At 41.5% G+C, this 19,023-nt stretch overlaps 1 long non-coding RNA gene across 1 annotated transcript; it reads left to right on the forward strand.

Annotated features, from left to right (window-relative positions):
- The first annotated feature begins 2,937 nt into the window (after positions 1 to 2,937).
- On the forward strand, positions 2,938 to 15,672 carry LOC132380221 (uncharacterized). Its single transcript, XR_009507704.1, has 3 exons — positions 2,938 to 3,572; positions 5,075 to 5,379; positions 15,594 to 15,672. It is a non-coding gene; the product is annotated as an uncharacterized LOC132380221 (long non-coding RNA).
- The last annotated feature ends 3,351 nt before the right edge of the window (positions 15,673 to 19,023 follow it).

Genomic DNA, 19,023 nt, shown 5'->3' on the forward strand with positions numbered 1-19,023 from the left:
GTTGGGCACTGCAATTGTTGCTGACTTTTTTGAAACAAGTGTGAACCTCAATCTGCAGCACTGTGATGTTGAAGATGTCTTTGAATATGCCAGATATTTGGTTGGCACAGGTTTGCGGTACCTGGCCAGGTACGCTGTCAGAGGTCAGGCACCATGTGAGGGTGTACCTTCCTTATTGCACTCTATGCGGCCAATTTTTACACCAACTGAAGTGTCATTATTATGCTCCCTATGTCTAAGTCTAAATCTTACACAGCCGATGTAGTACAAAAAAGAAAGCGACTAAGTAATGACCTCCGTGGAACACCATTGATAACTTTACAGTGACAAAATCACCCATCCCCTATTACACTTTACTTTCTTACTAGACCATTTTTTACATCTGACTTAACAGTCTCCCCTGGATCCAATGGTCTTTTATCTTCTGACCAAAATGTATTTTCAATCTTTTAATTTAAAATTTTAATTTTAATCCCTTTTTTTGTAATTACAAATAGTAATATCCCACAGGTCAGGCAGTATCAATGGAGAATTGAAAGTCAGATGTATTTTGGAATTTCTCAGCCCTTTTTCAATTATAAAAGATTTGTAAACAAAATGAGTTCTAAAATAGGATGGAACAGGAGTAAAAGGGGTAGGAGATATCTGCTAAATGGTGTGATATGATTTCCACTGAAATGTGCAAAACTTTGCAGAAACATTGTTAAACCACTCACAGGTCATAATTTATAGAGTCATAGAAAAGTACAGCATAGAAATAGACCTTTCAGCCCATCTAGTCAATGCCAAACTATTTAAGCTGCCTTGTCCTGTCGGTCTGCAGCCGGACCATGTACCTATTCAAGTTTCTCTTAAACCTTCAAGCCAAGCTCATGTGTACCACTTGAACTGGCAGCTCGTTCCACACTCTTATGACCCTTTGGGTGAAGCAGTTTCCCCTTGTGTTCCCTTAAACTTTTTCACCCTTCACTCTTAACCAATAATCTCCAGTTGTAGTTTCACTCAACTTTAGTGGAAAAAGCCTACTTGAATTTACCCTATCTATACCCCTCATTATTTTGTATGCCTCTATCAAATCTTCTATGTTACAAGGAAAAAGTTCTAATCTATTCAGTCTTTCTTTATAACTCGGGTCCTCCAGCTCAGGCAAAATCCTTGTAAATTTTCTCTGTACTCTTTCAACTTTGTTTACATCTTTCCTGTAGGTAGGTGACCACAACTGTACACAATTCTCCACATTAGGCCTCACCAATGTCTTGTACAACTTCAGTATAACATCCCATCCACTGTACTCAAGATTTGGATTTATGAAAGCCAATGTGCCAAAGCTTTCTTTACAACCCTATCTACCTGCACCACTACCTTCAATGAATTATGTTTCTGTATTCCTTTGTACTATAGCACTACTCAGTGCCCTACCGTTGATTTTGTGAGACCTACCTTGGTTGGTCCTACTGAAGGGCAACACCTTGTCTACATTAAACTCCATCTGCCATTTTTCAGCCCTCTTTTCCAGTTGCTCTGGATCCTGCTGCAAGCCCCGATATTCGTCACAGTCCACCACACCCCCAATCTTGTTATCACTGCATATTTGCTGATCCAGTTACCACATTAGCATCCAGATCATTGACACAGATGACAAACAACAACGAATCCAACACCAATCCCTGTGGCACTCCACTAGTCACAGGCCTCAGTCAGAGAGCCAAACATCTACTACCACTCTCTGGCTTCTCTCACAATGCCAATGTCTAATCCAATTTACTACCTCATATTGAAAGCCATACAACTGAACCTTCCTGACCAACCTCCCATTTGGGACTTTGTCAGATTTCTTGCTAAAGTCCATGGAGACAACTTCCACTGCCTTGCCTTCATCAACTTTCATGGTAACTCACTTGAGAAACTCTATAAGATTGATTAAACACAAACTACCATGCACAAAGCCAAGCTGAGTATCCCTAAACAAACATTGTCTTTCCAAATACTCATATACCCAATCCCTTAGAATATCTTCCAATAATTTTCCCACTAATGATGTCAGGCTCACCAGCAATTTGTTTCTTGTTTTTTTCAATGAGCCTTTTTTAAACAGTGGAACTACATTAGCCATCCTCTTATTGTCCAGTACAGGATGATTGAAATGTCTCCGTTGGGGCAACCTCACTTCACTCCCACAGGGCCTAAGGGCACACCTTGTCAGGATCTGGGGATTTGTCCACCCTGATTTGGTTCAAAACAATACCATTCACTTTTGAAAGTCTCCCTCCTACCAAGTACACATTTGCCAGAAAACAGCCTGTCCCAATCCACAGTTGCTATATCCTTTCTGATGCCATCAAAATTGGCCTTACTCTAATTTAGAATCTCAACCTGATGACCAGACCAATCCTTTTCCATAATTACTTTGAAACTAATGGCATTTATGATCAAACACAGACTTCTGTCACCTGCCCTGTCTCATTCCCCATTAGCAGATCAAGTATTGGACACTTTCTCATAGGGACTTCTATGTACTGATTAAGAAAACTTTACTGAACACATTTGACAAACTCTAACCTATCCAGTCTTTTTACAGTATGGGGGTCCCAGTCCATGTATGGAAAGTTAAAATCAGCTACTGTACTAACCTTATGTTGCTAGTAACAGTCTTCATCTTCACTACAAATTTGTTCCTCTAAATCCCGTGGACTGTTGAGTAGTCTAGAATTAACCCCATTAACGTGGTCATATCATTCTTTATCATCAGTTCCACTCATAAAGCCTCACAAGACAGGTTCTCCAGAAGGGCCTGTCTGGGTACTGCCATGACATTTTCCCTGACTATGAAAATCAAATTAACTGGACATTCCTTTTCCAACTCACTGATCTGTCTTCATGATTGTACAGATCTAGCAGTTTGTGTGGAGAACATGGGGTATCCAGGGAGGTGTAGCATCTCTAGTGAAGGTGCTCATCGTGTCCGTTCTGGGACAGCTTGCTCACCTTTAGTCCTCGATCGGACACTCAGCTCTCACCTGTGGCTCCAAGTAGCTGCTTACAATTGACAGCGGCCTCACCCTGGTACACCACCGCGACAGGTGGGGTGAGGGTAGGTGGTGGCTATGGTGACATCACGTGCAATGATGTGTCAGTCCCTGATTGGAGAGCACTGAGCATGCATGGGGTTTGCCAGAATGTTTCAGCATGTGGCGTGTCTAAGATGTGTTTGTTATTTCTGTAAATAAAAGTTCTCTAATTCTTCCAGAATATGATTCTTTGTTGTTAACCCATGGTATGTTTAAATAGAAGTAACATAACATGTTGTCAGAAGTGCTTTTGGAAGAATAATACGGGAGAATCGAGAATTGAAGATAATTGAAAAAAAAGAAGAAAAAAATTTGAACAGTAATCGGTGAAATGGAAGGTTTACTACCCGCACCAAAACTTCAGCTGACTGGGAATGTAGCTGAGAATTGGAGGATCGTCAGGCAACAGTTTGAATTATATTTATCAGTGATCGGATCTGATAGAAAAGCAGACAAAACCAAAGCGGCAATCCTGCTCCATGAATTGGAAATGACCCAGTAGAGGTATATATTAATTTTGTCTTTGAAGATGGAGATAATTTCAATTTAAAGTTGATAATGGACTGATTTGAAGTATTTTGTATACCGAAGTGTAGTTTAACGTATGAACGATACAAATTCTTCACATGTGTGCAGAGGGCTAATGAAACAATTGATCAGTTTGTTACGGAGTTAAGAAAGCATAGTAGAATATGTGAGTTTGGATTGCTCACAGGCTCTCTTATCAAAGATAGACTATTTTGTGGCATTCGAGATAATGCACTGAGAGAAAGGCGATTGTGTGAGCAATATTTAAATTTTGAAAAAGCTTTCACACTGCAAAGCTTCTGAGACCTTAATGTCGCAGGCTATAGAGCTGTTTGTTGAAACCTGCAATGTGAATGCTGTAAAAATGTGTGAGTATATCAAGAAATATAATAATACATCAACAAAACTGACGGAAAGCAAGACAGCATTTGAAAAAAAGGTCATGTGCTCGATGTGCGCAGGAACACCATCCAAATCAGTGTTTCACATATGGAAAACTTGTTACAGCTGTGGTAATATTAATCATCTTTCACACTGTTGAAGAAGTAGAAAGAAGGAAAATGAAATGAAACAAGTAAATGCTGTGATTGAAGATGAATGTGAGGAATTCTGTATAGATGCGGTTTATGAAAATGCTGACATGGAGAATATAAAAGCAGTTGCTGCAGTGTCTGAGATGACCAAACAGGAGGCAATTGATGCTGTGAAAAAGCAATGGCAGGAAGAGGTTGCTTCAATGCAAGAGACACTGAGAGAATATGAGATTCAGTCTAATCACTGTCTAGAGCAGTGGTCCCCAACCTCCGGGCTGCGGACTGATACCAGGCTGCGAAGCATGCTGGGGTGCAGCGGTAGCTGGAACACACCCAGCACATCTTTCAGAAAAAAGCCAAAATAAACAAGCTAATTAATTGCACCTAATTAGGTTGTTTATTTCGGCTTTTTTTCTTAAAGATGAGCTGGGTGTGTTCCGGCTACCACTGCACCCCAGCATGCTTTGCAGCCCAGAGGTTGGGGACCACTGGTCTAGAGCAAGAATGCTCACAGTGGGCACAGTATAAGTAAGAACTGAAAGCACAAGTAACAGAATTGAGAAGTTTTATTGAAATGATGAAGTCTCAGCATATAAAATGGATTACACAGTTAATGAATGAATTAGATGAAGAAAAGAAGATGCATATTTCATTACAAATGTAAGTGGAAGGAATTAGGAAAGATACTGTCCAAACAGAGGCAGGGAAGCAGATTGCAGAGGAGGATAGTGTGATCTGCTTACCTGAAATTCCAGATTCTAACCTGGAGGCATGTGAGGGTATACCAGAAAGGTGAGATACATGAAGAAAAACTTAAAGCAGAAAAGAAGAAGAAAAAGAAGAAGCACACAAAGAGTCGTGGCACAGATAACGAAGAGCCGACTTCAGAGTTACAGTTAGTGATTTGTTTATTGGTTAATGTTGTTACTTGTTTTTCTTTTTAAGGAAAAGAAGATGTGATTCTTCAGAGATTCGGTTGAAGGATGCAGACGAGACAAAACAAGTAAAGAATAACAATGAAACACAAGATCTGTGTATACGACTTAGAGGGTCTACTCATGTTCGTAAACCCACAGAGAGACTGATAGAGACTTGTTGAATTATGTATTTGTTTTGATTAACTTTGTTAATTGTTTTTCTTTTTAAGGAAGGGAAGATGTGGTGATATCACGTGCAATGATGTGCCAGTTCCTGATTGGAGAGCACTGAGCATGCACGGGGTTTACCAGAAAGTATCAGCATGTGACGAGGTTAAGACATGTTTGTTTTATTACTGTAAATAAAAGTTCTCTAATTCTTCCAGAATATGATTCTTTATTGTTAACACACGGTATGTTTAAATAGAAGTAACATAACAGTGGCCTCGTTCCCCAGTCCTAGTATGTGAAGTCAGCTCTGGTGGACTGGGTGGATGAAATCTACAGTGAGATCCAATGACCAGGAATGCTCCATGGAGAGAGAAGGGCATGAAAAGGTCCTCCACTACAATCAAATTAGATCCCAGTTTGTGATGCTCCTTCGTATCACTGCACCTGGACTTCCAAGGTCAAGAGAGTGGAACTGCCCCAGTGCAAAGGCTTTTCCACTTTAAAAACTCTCCGGCACAGATTTCCTGCCATTGTCGGACATGATGGGCAACCACCATAGAGAACATGCCTTTATTACATTCTGTCAATGAATGGCAGAAAGCCACAGCAAGAGTTGAGGTTCAATATGGTTATTGCAGTCAGTACCATATTCTAAGCAGCAATGAGTAATTTGTCTTTATTAGAGAAATGGTCAAATTTAGAAGTGCTATGTCAAAGCTACAAGAAACAGGGAAGAAACAATTCTCGAGTATTAGTGATTGAAGGCTTTTTTGGATAAACTTAATGTTGACGATTTGACTTTTATTTAGTCTATGACGGTTGCCTAGCACACCAGACAGGTCAGAGTCATTTTTCACAAGGCAATACTTGCATGAGGCAATCTGTCATCGGTTTGTACTATAAGTCTGTGGGAGTTATAGTCTCCTAAAATAGTCTGGTGTATTAACAAAGTTAGGTTTGAGGTTTTATGAATATTAGTCATTTATTAAACAAGCAGAGGGCCCAAGATGATACTCTTCAACTTTCTATATTCAAACGCTCTATTTCAGATGTGAAGGAGGCAGGATCAATTGTGGAATCCCAAAGTTTCACAAGCTTTCACAAGGACCCTCAAGGATTTTTTGTAACACGAACAAATTGCTGGAGGAACTCAGCAGGCCAAGCAGCATCTATAGAGAAGAGTACAGCCAACATTTCGGGCCGAGACCATTCAGCAGGACGAGAGAAAAAATGATGAGGAGTCAGGGTTAAAAGGTGGGGGGAGAGGAGGGAGACACATAAGGTGATAGGTGAAACTGGGAGGGGGAGGGGTGAACTAAAGAGCTGGAGGTTGATTGGTGAAAGAGATACAGGGCTGAAGAAGGGAGAATCTAATAGGAGAGGACAGAAGGCCATGGAAGAAAGAAAAGGGGTGAGGAGCACTAGAGGGAGATGATGGACAGCTAAGGAGATAAGGTGAGAGAGAAAAAGGGGATGGGGAATGGTGAGGGTGGGGGTGGGGGGTGGGACAGTACCGGAAATTCAAGAAATCGATGTTCATACCATCAGGTTGGAGGCTACCCAGATGAAATGTAAGGTATTGTTCCTCCAACCTGAGTGTGGCTTCTTCATGACAGTAGAGGCGGCCATGGATAGACAGATTGGAATGGGAATGGGAAGTGGAATTACAACGGGTGGCCATTGGGAGATCCTGCTTTTTCTGGCAGACAGAGCATGGGTACTTAGCAAAGCAGTCTCCCGATCTACGTCGGGTCTCACCGATATACAGGAGGCCACACCGGGAGCACCAGACATGGTATAAGACCCCAACAGACTCACAGGTGAAGTTTCGCCTCACCTGGAAGGACTGTTTGTGGCCCTGAATGGTGATAAGGGAGGAGGAGTAAGGGGCAGGTATAGCACTTATTCTGTTTGCAAGGTAAGTGTCAGGAGAGAGATCAGAGAGGAGGGACGAATGGACAGATAGTCCCGTAGGGAGTGATCCCTGCGGAAAGCACATGGAGGGCAGGGAAAGATGTGCATAGTGGTGGGATCCCATTGGAAATGGTGGAAGTTGTGGAGAATTATGTGCTGAACATGAAGGCTGGTGGGGTGGTAGGTGAGGACAAGAGGAACCCTATCCCTGGTAGGGTGGTGAGAGAATGGGTTGAAAGCAGATGTGCGTGAAATGGAAGGGATGTGGTTGAAGGTGGAAGAAGGAAAGCTCTTTTTGGAAGAAAGAAAACATCTCCATCATTCTGGAATTAAAAACTTCATCCTGAGAACAGATGCAGTGGAAAGGGAGGAATTGAGAGAAAGGGATGGCGTTTTTACAAGTAACAGGGTGGGAAGAGGTATAGTCCAGGGAGCTGTGAGAGCCAGCGAGTTTTTAAAAGATATCAGTAGATATGCTGTCTCCAGAGATTGAGAAAGGGGAGGGAGGTGTCAGAAATGGACCAGGTAAATTTGAGGGCAGGGTGGAAGCTGGAGGCAAAGCTGATGAAGTCGATGAGTTCCACATGGGTGCAGGAAGCTGCACCGATGCAGTTGTTGATGTAGGCCACCAGTGTAGGCTTGGAACATTGTCTGTTCCATGTGGCTGACAAAAAGGCAGCATAGCTGGGACCCAGGCGAGTGCACGTGGCTACACCTTTTGTTTGAAGGATGTGGGATGAGCCAATGGAGAAATTATTAAGAATGAGAATATGTTCTGTTAGGCAGAGGAGAGTGATGGTGGAAGAGAACTGGTTGGGTCTGGTGTTCAGAAGAAAACGGAGAACTTTGAGGACCAACGTATAATTCGTAACTTCCACCACCTCCAACGGGATCCAACTACCAAACACATTTTTCCCTCCCCCCCTTTCTACTTTCCGCAGGGATCGCTCCCTACGCAACTCCCTTGTCCACTTGTACCCCCCCTATCCCTTCCCATCGATCTCCCTCCTGGCACTTATCCTTGTAAACAGAACAAGTGCTACACCTGCCCTTACACTTCCTCCCTCACCACCATTCAGGGCCCCAGACAGTCCTTCCAGGTGAGGCGACACTTCACCTGTGAGTCGGCTGGTGTGGTATACTGCGTCCGGTGCTCCCGGTGTGGCCTTTCATATATTGGTGAGACCCGACGCAAACTGGGAGACCGTTTCGCTGAACACCTGCGCTTGGTCTGCCAGAGAAAGCAGGATCTCCCAGTGGCCACACGTTTTAATTCCACGCCCCATTCCCATTCTGATCTGTCTATCCATGGCTTCCTCTATTGTCAAAATGAATCCAAACTCAGGTTGGAGGAACAACACCTTATATACCGGCTGGGTAGCCTCCAACCTGATTGCATGAACATTGACTTCTCTAACTTCCGTTAATGCCCCTCCTCCCCTTCTTACCCCATCCCTGACATATTTATTTGTTTGCCTGTTCTCCATCTCCCTCTGGTGCTCCCCCCCCCTTTCTTTCTCCTGAGGCCTCCTGTCCCATGATCCTTTCCCTTCTCCAGCTTTGTATCACTTTCGCAAATCATCTTTCCAGCTCTTAGCTTCATCCCACCCCCTCCGGTCTTCTCCTATCATTTCTCATTTCCCCCTCCCCCCACTACTTTCAAATCTCTTACTATCTTTCCTTTCAGTTAGTCCTGACGAAGGGTCTTTGCCCGAAACGCCGACAGTGCTTCTCCTTATAGATGCTGCCTGGCCTGCTGTGTTCCACCAGCATTTTGTGTGAGTTGTTGTTTGAATTTCTAGCATCTGCAGATTCCTCATGTTTGAAATTTGAGGACCTCCTGGTAGGGGATGGAGGTATATAGGGACTGAACATCCATAGTAAAAATAAGATGCTGGGGGCCAATGAACTTGAAGGATTTTTTTGTGGTTTCTTTGGAATAATATACAAGGCTATAATCCTGGAGTGAACGAGGCCCTTTGATCCACTGTGTGCATGCTGACCAGCAAGTAGTAATTGATAGTAATTCCATTATCAGCACAGATGTTTGTAGCCTTCTATGCCTTGACGCCTCAAGTATTTACCTAATAATTGTTTGGAATTGTGAGAGTACCTCTCTCTACCATGTCCTCATTGCTTCAGATTGCAACCATCTGCAGTGTGAAAAAAAATTCTCAGATCATCTCTAAATTTCTTCCCCTTTTCTCTAAAACATGTACATTTTGAGGAAGTGTTTCTCTTTTTCTACTCATTATCTACTCTTTTTCATAGATCATTCAGTCCACTGCTTATTGTAGTATAACAGAGACTTCTGTAATGTATTGTGCTGGTATTGGGTTTGCTGTCTGCGAAGCTCTGAACTCAAGCAATGACCTTAAGCCCTATCTGATATAAATCTCTATGGGTATCTTCATTAAAGGGAGGTTATACTGTATCCACCTGCTCTTCAAAGACTACATCACTTCCCTGTTTATCTTTCACGGTGAATTTAGTTGCCAATACCCAGTATTTGAGTGGTGGGTCCCCCATCCCCACTACCAAGGAGAAGATACTTCCAGCTAACGAAGTAGGTTAAATTCAGTTCATTTATTTTTAGTGATACACATTTAAATTTACATAGAATTCTTAAGGCACATTTAAAACTCTGGAGGATTTTTATTTCATAAAAGATTCCAAATTACAAACAATTTCTAAAATACAAAGGATTTCTAAAACATAGGTACAATTCATGCAAACTAAAAGGATATATTGAACAGTTGACCATCGGAGAAATCGAATGCAGAGGAATGGATTCTAGTCAGCCTGACTTTCTGTTATCGTTCCTAGACACTTCCTAACAAGCCTGACTGCTCTCTAACATTTATACTGCTTTTCCTATTTGGTGCTTCATCTGCATCTGATGTTTTTCAATTACATTTGTCTGGCCAGGTGAATTCATTGTTTAATTAAACTGAAGCTGACCCCATTGGTTTTCCCCTGATTAAATAATAGGCCAACAAAGACTCTATTGTTCTCTTGTTTATGACAAGAGGCTGAGAAAGGAATATTTGTTGGAAGTTTAACTTACTCAAAAGCAGCTCTTTGATCCCTGGAAGAGTCAGCTGGTGTGTTAGAAAGCTGAGCTTGGCAAAAAGCCCCTCCTGGCCTGGACAGTGAATATCTATCACAACATCAGTGTTGACCACACAATTCCACACCTCTTAGATGTAGCTAATTTTCTGAAGGAACTATGACTTTGTTTCTTTGGTATCAGTTGAGGCATTGGGATTATTTTGCCTTTGGGTTAGAAGCACAGTTTCAGTTACTTGTCTTTGTGACCTAGACTGACACATCAGTCCAGTACTGCATAGACAGAGGTGACAATTTTCAGCAAGCTGTTAAATTAAAACTCTGTTTTTCCCTCTTATTGGATGTACAAGATCCTGCAATCCATTTTCAAGGAGGAACGGGCTGAGCTCTCCCTACTTGATCAGCTGTTTATTCTCATGATATTTCTTGTAAGACCTTGTTATTTGGTCATTCAATGTACATTTCCGCACATTACAATTGTGACCAGCCTTCAGAAATACTTTCACTGCCTTGTTAAAGAATTTCGGGTTGTCTGCAGGTGATGTTGACATAACATACAGTACATTACATAGAAACAGAGCATTCAATTCAGTCCATTAATGCTAGCTTCCTGCTGTCTTTCCCAATCTAAATCTATCAGCATGAACTTCCATTTCTTTCTCCTCATGTACTCTCCTTAAATACTTCTTATTTATTTTCCATTTTGAAACCTCCCAGTGGTGTTTATTTATTTACTTCTGGATACAGCACAGAATAGGCCCTTCCAGCCCTTTGAATCGTGCCACTCAGCAATCATCGACGATCCCTGATTTAACCTTAACCTGGTCATATTGAGTTCCACACTGTCTCCACTCTATGAGTAAAGAGAAATTCCCGATTGTATTTCTTACCATTTAATAATGACGGCCTCCAGTTGTGCTCTCCTTGAAGCAGAAATGTTCTCCCTGCATTCACTTTTTTAAAAAATAACATGTATCAATTTAATGACCATAAGACAAAAAAAATTCCATATGCTGGAAACCTGTAATAAAAGTATTTTATATTAATGTTATATAAATGAAGTAAATATTAAGTTATTGACCTATATTGTTATTGTTTTTCTGTCTCCACAGATGCTGCCTAAACTGCTGAGTGTTTTCAGCTCTTGTTTTTAATTCCATTAGTTTCAATGACCCATACTAGGACACTCCCCAGGCTTATTTTCTGAAGGGGCATGAAACCCATTCTTCCCTGAAGCATGTGCTTTTATTTCTAAACTTTGTAAACTTTTTTCAATACCTCTGTATCCTTTTCATAAACTGTAACCAAATCTCTGTATCCTTTTCATATTCTGTAACCAAACCTATACGCAGCATATTAACACAAGTTGTTTATTCAGCACAAAATCGTAGGCCGAAGGGCTTGTGCTGTGCTATCATGTTCTATGCTCTATGGATTATTTTAACAGATAACTTTTACTTTTAACATTTGTCTCAAATGTTTTTTTTATCCAGCAGCTATTGATTTAACCATCCACATTACCACTGGTCGGATGATTCAAATGCATTTTGATAAAAGTTGCATTTCAGCAACTTACCAAAGCACCTTTGTCAACACTTCCCAAACAAGATCCGCCATGCATAATACAATTCCTAAATTGAATTGGGTAATGAAACGTAAAGAGCACCTTTGCCATATGGACTTGTGAGAAGGTGGGCCAGCGCTTGAGTGGTAATGTTAGCTCTGGTGAACAGAGACATAATGTCCTTTGAATTTCCTCTTTCAGTCTTAGAACATTCAGAATTCTTCTTCTTCAGGATGAGGGAGATTAGGGAAACTTCCAGTGTCCCTGATGCCGGACTCTGTGGAAGGTATGTCCAGCTGCAGCTCCTGACTGTGTGAAGGAACTGTATTTGCATGCTGGATCATCCAGAATGTTGGAAGTATTATAGTTAAAAGTTTCAGCAAGATGTCATACCTAAGGTACAGGCAGAAAGTAGTTTGGTGACCACCTGTTAAGGAAAAGGATGAGGCAGAAAGTGCAGAATTCCCCAATGGCCTTTCCCTGTAAAAGCAAGAATACCACTTTGGGTACATTGGGAGATGACTATTCAGGAGACAGTGGCAGTAGATGGATCGATAGCAGAGGACTGGCTCTTAGGCTCAGCAGGGAAGGGTGGCAGCAGACAGGATTATTGTAATTGGAGACTCGATAGTTAGAGTGCTGACAGGATATCCTGTGGCCACAAAAAGGACTCTGAAATTGTGTGTTACCTCTTTGGAGCCAGCATGCAGGATGTCCTAGAGAGCTGTAAGAATAGTAGGATAGTAAGGATGTCATAGTAGGTGACTTTAACAAATCTAGACTTGGAATGCCATATGGGCCAAGAATTTGTTAAGTGTATTCAGGAAACTTCCCTTGGGCTATATCCAGAGGGCCCTACGAGGGAGAAGGCAAAGCTCAGCCTCATCCTAGGTAATAGGGTATGGCAGGTGATGGAGGTGACAGCAGGGGAGCACTTTGGGACCAGTGATTATAATTCTAATAGTTTTAAAATAGTTATGAAAAAGGACAGAACTGGTCCATGGGTTCAAGTTCTAAATTGAGGTGAGGTGAATTTTGATGGTTTGAGATAGGAGCTTGTAAAGGTTGCTTGGAGTAAGTTGTTTGTCTGGACGGCAGACAAAGTGAGATCGTGAGAGAAAAAGGATCCAGTGCTTTCCCAGTGTATATGATGTCTAAACTCTTCTCGCTCTAAGTAAGAACTGGAATTAGATTGTAAACAAGGTGGGAGAGCAGAAACTTGATTGGATGAGGACTAGCCAATCAGGAGGAATGGACTATGGGGGTATAAATACCACTAGATTAGATATGCCCAGTCATCATCTCTGATGAAGATGGCAGAGTCTGTCATCAAATTGTTGATTATAATTGATATCTGTACCTGGCTGAAAGCCTGAGAAAAGTTTATTCGTTGAGATAGTGAGCTCCAAGTCTGCATGTTCCTGTTAAGTGAAGTACAAGGCTGGCAGGAGGGATGTTGATGCTTTGGCCAGGAAAACGAAGGTTGGTATTGGTCAAGTACAGGCTGCTGGGATCAAGTAAATCCCTGCGGGAGTAAAGGAAATAAAGACGGCAAAAAAAGGAGTATAAGACAGCTTTGGTAGAGATGATTAAGGACAATCCAAAGAGTTTTTTTAAAAGTATAATAAGAGAAGAAGGGTAACTAGAGAGAGAATAGAGCACCTCAAAGATCATATGGGATATCTTAATGTGGAGGTGCAGGAGGTGGGCAATGTCCTTAATGAATATTTCTCCTCTGTTTTTACCGTAGAGAAAAACATGAAGAATTTGGAACTCGGAAAAGTAAATTGGGAGGTACTGGGGATAGTTCACATTGCAGCAGAGAAGTTACTGGATGTCTTAAGACATATGAAAGTAAACAAACCTCCAGGTCCAGACCAGGTATATCCAAGAACACAGTGGGAAGCTGGGGAAGAAACTGCAGAAGACCTGTCTGAGTTGCTGGTAGTATGGAGGGTAATGAATGTTATGCAGCAAAGGAAAATGTTTTTCTTTGGAAAGACATAGGTTAATTAAGGGTAACTTTGTGCATGGAAGATCATGTCTTATGAACTTGATTGAGCTTTTTGATAATGTGAATGAGAAAGTTGTTGAGGTCAGAGTGATAGACATGGTTTATATGGATTCTAGGGAAGCCTTTGATAAGGTTCCAAAGGGTAGGAAGCATGGATTCAGGGAGAGTTGGAAAACTGGATCCATAATTTGTTTGATGGTACAAAGCAGAGGGTGGTGGAAATTTGTTTCTCATACTGGAGACCTGTGACTAGTGGTGTGCCTCAGGGGTAGGCGCTGGGCCCATTATTGGTTGTTATCTATATCAACGATTTAGATAAGAATGTACTTAACAAGACATGGTTAGTAAGTTTGCAGATAACACTAGAATAGATAGTATAATGGCCGATGAAGAAGTTTATCAACATTTCAGGAGATGTTCTTGACCAACTGAGTAAATGAACTGAGGAATGGAAATTGGAGTTTACTTTGGATAAGTGCAAATGGAAAGTCAAATTCAGAAAGGACTTTCACAGTGAATGGCAGGAGCTTGCAGAGTGCAGTAGAACAGAGAGGCTTTGGGGTTCAAGTCTATAGTACATTGGAAGTGGAGTCACATGTAAGCAGGATGATGAAGAAGGCATTTGTCATGCTGGCCCTCATGTCATTGACTCATGGTTTTGAGTATAAAAGGCATCACTACACATGGAGCAGGCCATAGCCTCATTTCATTGTAGAAATGAGTAAACACAGTGGGACCACAGACACAAAGCCAGGCATCACTGAGCCAGAGCAGGCCACAGCCTCAGTTCAGTGTAGAGCAGCAAGCAGAACAAGGCAGAACCGGCCCATTCCTCGCCTCTGATCATGACACCCTGACCTTTTCAATCTTGTCTATCCAAACATCAGGCTGTTCCTTGTACTCGGACGGCTCTGGGGCCTGGACCCCGTTGCCACGATTTGGCCTGTACCTGACCCTTCCAGTTCAGTCCAGCACTTAAATTGATCAGGCATGTGACTTTCCTTGCTCACACCTCCGCTTGCCTCGACTATGCCCTGCCTTTGCTTCCACCTCCTCCTGTCTCTGCTCATCTAGCCTCGCCTCTGTTCACCTCTCCATTGTTAGCAGTGATTGTTATTAGTAAAGTGTTATTAGTAAGTTGTTTACTAGCTTTCTTTGTTTTGCATTTTGCTGCTGATAAGTAGTCACTGGACTTCACCAGTGCCATCTTAAGCTGGAAAGTTTACTATGTTAAAGTTTAAACATGGTTTTTATTCAAGTGTAGAGTTCCACACAACTTACTTAAGTATGTATGTAACTACAAAGCTGCAAATTGTATACAGAAACTAGCAGAAATTCACTCTGTTTAGACATTTTCTGTGAATCAAAAGCCCATATTTTGTTGAAGTATTCCACTACTAACAACTAAATATCATCATTGAATAAATGAAAGGATATTTCAGGTTTTGATCTGTTGACTCTTGCATCAGTGGTTTGAGTATTGGGGCCATTTTTTTGGGCAGTTGAAACTATCTCAGTCAATAAATCTCTATCACAAACATCATACTCCAGGTGATTAAAATTCTTAAGAGGTGACACCCTTCCAGCTGTGAAAAAACATGATTGCAGCATTCCATCTGGACTGAATTACAGTCAGGAACTTTATACTTCGTATTGTGTGTGATTGTGACATCCAGTCATGATACTACTTCCTTATCTTGTACTAAATGTGTTCACACAATAAGTGAAATTGTTGGAATGGAAACACTCAACAGGACAGGTAGCTTCTGTGGAGTGAGAATCAGAAATCACATGATTTACTTATTTATCTTTCAGGAGAACGGTCTCCCTAGCAAGGTCAGCTTTTGATGCCCATCGCTAATTTTCCCTAATGTGAAGGAGAAGATGATCTGCCATTTATAACTTCTGCAGCTCTTCTGGTAATGATAGCCACACAATGACCTACCTTGCCCACACTTTTTATTCAGATTAAGTCACGTTGATCATCAATTTCCTCACCACTGCAGCAGTAGAGATATGAGATAGGGATTTTACTCATGGAAGGTTTACTTTATTAACTTGTAAATCAGTGAGTTAGGGATACGTTTTAATGCAGCAACAGGCACAGCAATTTCTGGCTCTCCATAAAGGCTGGCTGCTATTGATTTAACCCTTGTGCTGATCGGAATTCCACTCAATAATCCAAATCACTTCATCAACAGAGAGGTCTTCCATTCAGTTAACAAGGAAGCTGTCCTTTGCGGTCAGTTCACTATATCCTGGTAACACTCATATATCCTTGTGGAGAATAAGCTGCCAGACATCTTTGCAGAATGTGACTGCCTGGTCGAAAGAGCGACCCGGTCTTACCCAGTTTCCTCAGCCTAGTGAGATTTCCTGACACTGAGATAAAGACAGCCATCCGAGTCTATTTATCAATCTGCAGAGTGCATTGGTGCTCTCAAGATCCATACCTCCTTCAATCCGGGGGTACCTGCCAATGGTGTGTTGAACGCTGCACCATCATGGCTGTTTGGGAGGAGGAAGAGCAAGGAACTCTGGATCCACAGGAGGAAAAAGAGACAAAGGATGATCTTTGAATTGGTGCTATGAGTTGTCAGGCACAATAATGCGTTGTGTCAGTCTCCATTATTCTTTCAAATTCACCCTCAGGCTCCCATTCTCCATCTAGCATTCTCTCTAGCTCCTTCCCTCCTTACAGTTGCCCTTCTTGGTCAGTTCCCCTCTTCATCATCTCCTTTGTTTCTCTGTTCTATTTGTTCATCTTCTCATGAGAGAGGACACCTCAAGGGTCTGTGGATATCATGCAAAGAAAAAGAGAGGATGCTGGCACTTAAAGAATCTGGCATTGAGGCCCTCATTTGAAAGGGCTCTGCTATGTCTGCTGGAAGGAACTGAATTGACCTGCTGTCATCAGAACACCCCAGTGTGGACTTAGCGCCCAGTCTGCTCTCTAGCTCTTGCAGTTCCATGGTCCTGTTTCCCTCCACTGCACAATGTCTCATTCCTATTGTTGGCCACCATTACCTAAATGGAGAAGGAAAAAGACCCTAGTAGACCTGTTTCGTGCTTCTGCTTTAATGCCTAATCCCCAGGGGTGGATTATGGGACTGGAATGTGTATGTTGGAATGATGATGGGGGCTGGACAGGGGGAGTGGTGTACACTCGCTCTTCTGCTGTGTACCTGGCTCCTCTGAAGAACAGGAGTTTCAATCTCTCATCTATGACGTTAATGAGCACCTATAAGTTGGGTAGGCTGATATGACAGACACTCTTCCTCCCCTGCCACTAATACATGTGCTGTTGCTAATGTGCTCACTGAGGAGCATAAGACTATAAGTCATCGGAACACAATTAGGCCATTTGTCCCATCAAGTCTGCTCCTCCATTCAACCATCTCTGAATTACTTTCCCTCTCAACCACATCCTCCTGCCTTTTCCATATCCCTTGATGCCCTTACTAATCAAGAACCTATCGATCTCCACCTCAAATATACCCAATGACTTGGCCTCTAAACTACCTGTGGGACTGAACTCCACATATTCACCACTTTCTGGCTAAAGAAACTCCTTTTCAACTTGGTTCCAAAAGGACATCTTTTCATTCCGAGGCCCTGCCCTCTGGTCATAGACTCTCCCACTAGTGAAAACATTCTATTTAGATCATTCAATGTTCAGTTGGTTTCAATGAGATCCTCTCTCATTCTTCTAAACTCCAGTGAGTACTGGCCCAGGGACATCAAAAGCTCCCTGTATGTTAACTCTTTCATTCCCAGGATTATGCTCATGAATCTTCTCTGTCCTTCCCCAATGTCAGCACGTCCTTTCTTAGATTAAGGTGCTCAAAATTGCTGACAATATAAGGCTTATAAAGTAAGATAAGATAAGCTTTGTTTGTCGCAAAATGATGTGTGACTAATGCCTTATAAAGCTTCAGCATTATATTTTTGGGACTGTGCCTTTAAGCACAGATGACCTCGCAGAACGAGCGTGCCAGTCTGCTGACTGAGGAATGTGCCTCACGAAAGCACTGACTCTGTCTCAGCTCGTAAGTCCTGCTGAAAACCTTATGCTTTTATCAGTGTTCTAGACTAGATTTGCAACTGTTTTGCCAGCAAGGATTGCAATTGTGAGCGTGATTTGAATCATACATTTGGTATATCAGAGCTAGTAAAGTCAAATTTCTATCCATAAATTCATAGAAATTGCCATTATTGTGATTTTGATCTTAGCCAAGCTGTTAATGGTTAACACTTTATAGTAAACTTCCTCTCATAAGAACCAAGATTAGACAAATTTTGACTCGAAATCTGTATCACTTTCACACAGGTTAATTTACCGAGTCGCATGAAAGGTACATTAAAAGCAGAGGGAGACTTGATTGCTCCTTTGCTGTATCATTTGGTGGTGAGTAATCAGACAAATCATGGAATAGGGAGAGGTTCTGAAAAAGGTTATTATTCTTCTCTGAAACAAGTAACCAAATGTATTTAATGCCAATCTGTTAAAGTCTGATTATGATGTACTTAAACAATAGTTAATTAATAACAGGATTGAACTTCTTACAAAGGAAGTTTGAACTTTTAAAACATGTTATCGTTAAGCCTTTTGGGCTAAATAAGGTTCTTCATCTTGTTAGAGACTTTTAGGAGAATTGTTGATTCTATAAAAGGCTTTGATCTGAAAACTTGATCACAGTCAAGAACCCTCTAACTAACCCCTAGAGATCTCCATTATGATATTATATTATCAGTAAAGAACAAAATGAATGTACAAGTTGCTGGAAAAATATGCAGGGGTTCCTATCTGTAACTTTAGAGAGTATGATTTTGGCACTAAATCTCTTAAATTATCCTCAAAGTGATTATAAATTCCCTTTCTTTCAGGTAATGAAAAACACAATGTGTGCATTCAGACATGCAAACAGGATTAACCGGAAGCAGATTACAAAAGTATTGGCTGAATCAATTGCTTCAGTGTTGAACTTTGCTCATTAAGTGTGAATATCAAGCAACACAATTGAAAACATCATTAATCCTATCAAAGTCACTAACATGAACACCTACAAATGGTTGCTCATTACATTTTAAGTCATACCTCTAATATAGTTTCCAACCAACTTTGTCTCACACCCAAGAAAATATTTTTCTACTTTTAACATTGGGCACTGTATTTATGTTCTGGAACCAATCAGTACTTTTGTCTATGAAGCAAATCAACATCTAGCAGGTCTTTTAAGCCTAA

The sequence above is a fragment of the Hypanus sabinus genome, chromosome 2 (assembly GCF_030144855.1).
Source record: "Hypanus sabinus isolate sHypSab1 chromosome 2, sHypSab1.hap1, whole genome shotgun sequence".
Taxonomy (NCBI): Eukaryota; Metazoa; Chordata; class Chondrichthyes; order Myliobatiformes; family Dasyatidae; genus Hypanus; species Hypanus sabinus.